This window comes from Scardinius erythrophthalmus (assembly GCF_964197995.2).
Source record: "Scardinius erythrophthalmus genome assembly, chromosome: 22".
Taxonomy (NCBI): Eukaryota; Metazoa; Chordata; class Actinopteri; order Cypriniformes; family Leuciscidae; genus Scardinius; species Scardinius erythrophthalmus.
This window is the reverse complement of record NC_138242.1, coordinates 12,573,159-12,575,991: the sequence shown is the minus strand read 5'-3', so window position 1 is coordinate 12,575,991 and position 2,833 is coordinate 12,573,159.

The following is a 2,833-nucleotide window of genomic DNA, read 5'->3' as shown; positions in this document are numbered from 1 at the left end:
CCGTAAAAAGCGCCGTGCTCAACGGGTCCCGGAACCTCCCCCAACCCGCAAAAGCTCGCCGGTTCGCCCGTCTGCTTCACCCGCTTCGCTAGAGTCTCTTCCTGATGGACAGCGGCCTCCGTCTGCCGCCGCTTCCGTCGTGGATATCGACCAAGAAGCCGCGTCTGTGGGGGATGATACCTGCTCTCCCTCTGTTCGAGCCGCGCAAACTGCGCCGCTCACAAGGGAGGTCAGGGGCGGACGGTCACAGGGCTAGTTTTTTTTACGTTACAAGAAAGCTACCCCGCCCTTGCGCCCCATTCACGCGTCACTCACCGGCGAAAGGAGAAGAGAAAGTGTTTTAGTCCCGCCGAGGCCGGACTAACCTCCACACACAATTCTCAGTCCCCTCTTAAGTTCAGGCGACTGGAAATATCAATATTGCAGCAAATGAGCCTGTTATAATACACGCACGCCTGCAAACAAACGCCGTCACAAGACATGTTGACGCTCTCTTATATTCTCGCGCTAACTGCAAGCTTATGTGTTTCCCCCTGTGGCTCAGTGGCGGAATCTTAGGCTTTCGCGCCAGAGACCCGTGTTCGTCTGCAGGCAGATAAAATTATGCCGTCAAAGCTTTCGCTCTGTCAGTCCCCTTAAAAAGGCGACTGCAGATGTGTATTTTGCAGCCAACGAGCGCGTTGTACAACCCGCTCGCCTGCACCCAAACACCGTTTCTAAAAAACGAGGCCTCAAAGTCTTCCTAGCCCCCCTAGGAAAGCGACGGTGTTCAAGTCCCGCTGCGGCCAGACTTCCACCAAAACTTCTCGCTCATTCAGTTCCAGAAAATGCGACTGTTCCAGTGTATTTTGCAGAAAACAAGCCGGTACCACAGCCCGTTTGCCTGCACACAAACGCCGTTTTTACGGTGGCCCAGATATATCTCATAAAGTGTATTTTCTGGTATTCCGGCCACGGCCGATGGTGTTATGAGTGTAGTAAAAATGCCCACAGCCCAGTGCTCATTCCTACACACAAGCACAGCCCGCCACACAGGGCTCACACACATAAAATCGACTCATGTCGATTGTGCATTAAACGTAGTGAATCTGTCCCGCGCCCACATTCACTCACAGATATGACAAGCCCCACGGGGCTCTCTCTCAGCAAGCCGCCGTAGGAGAGTCGAGCGCAGGCAGGCTGCCCGCTGTGATCAGCGCGCCCCCCGCCTCGAATGCTGCAAGCACGGCGTCTATGTTACAGCATACCGAAGCTCTCCGGCCGCCACTATGTCACGGCCAGAGCCCAGATCTCATTCAACCCCTAGCTATTTATGCAAATGCGTGGGCAAAGCTTCCTGGGGTATCAGAATGGGTGCTGAACATTATAAAAAGAGGCTATTCGCTACAGTATTTTTGCGCGGCGCGAATCGAAACTACGGTAGAAAAGGAAGTAGCACATCTACTTCGAACCGAAATTGCGAAACTGTTGAGCAAAGGGGCCATAGAGCCTTTATCTCAAGCTCAGAGCGAAGGGGGTCTGTACAGCAGATATTTTTTGGTACCGATTTTTTGGTACCGTTTTTACAAAGGGACTCTCCTGTTGAAGTTTCTACAGGCGGCCCTTTGGTGGTCGAGTCACCACCATCGGAGGGATCTCCATCTGAGGAGGTTGATCTGTGGGTTTTGGTACCTGAAACCCCACAGGCTGTTAGTGGGCTGGCTCCTCGATGTCTAACCGAGAACGTTAGCCCTACAGCTTTAGTGACCCCTAGACAGCTTGGTGTGGTAGCTCCAGAACCAGCATTGGTAATGTAACCCTTACCTGTGGACCAACCTGGTACTGGTGAGATTACCTTGCGACGGACGGGGCGAGCTAATGCTGGTCATCATTCGAATCGACACCACCTCCCTCGGGCATCGGAAGTTGGGAGGGATGACTCCTCTAGGGTGGCCGCTGTGTCTAATGCTGTCTCTGCCCTCTTTAGGCCCTGGTACTAGGAGTTGCTTAGTGGTAGTGTGACTAGGTCCATCGTCGGGGCGACAATGCAAAAGCTAGGGGTAGATTGTGGCAAGGCGGGCTAGATTCCGCCCTGTGATTTGTGTTGAGTGACGGGGGTGACAGCCTATCGGCAGCCACCCCTGGCTTACTTAAGGCGGAGTTCAGGCCACCTGGGTATACGTCATCGTCATGGACGTTGTTGTGGGTGCGTGCGCAGTTCCGTGAGAGGTATGTACCTAGCTGTTTGGCTAATGTTGTTGCTAATGCATTCCCACGTTAATAGTGAATGTGTACATGTTTTAGCCAGGTTACTGTTCGAATCAATGCGACGTTGCTTTTGGGTGCAGGCTGTCCCTATCCGAGGTATGTTTATTCTGACAGACTAACGTTTGTTTTGATGTGATCTCCGGTAAACCCATGTTTCCATCATAGCGCGGCTAATGTGTTTGAGCAGATGCAACATCTCTGTACACTTGTGGGTTGCCTATTGTGAACGAGACAGCGTATGCATAACTGAATCTTCTGTGGGTCTAGCGATCTACCATTGGGTAGGTAAATCTAACCACTTGAATAACCTGAGGTGGGTGTTTCTTTAAATTCATTTATTAATTGTTTTCATTTTTTTTAGTGCATTAAACCACTTGTGAGCGGTTCATCACTGTGGACTGGGGGCAAAATGCTCCATTGACAATGTCGCTAAGACGGCACTGTTTTGTTCTGCTGCCATTTAGTATCACTGTGACCAGCGTGATTCATTAATTATTTTCGTTAGTTTATATTGTGTCTGTAGCATTATATGGTTGTAAACGCTGGTGGTACTAGTGTGAGGCTAGCTTTCGAGCTGTCCGTCCAT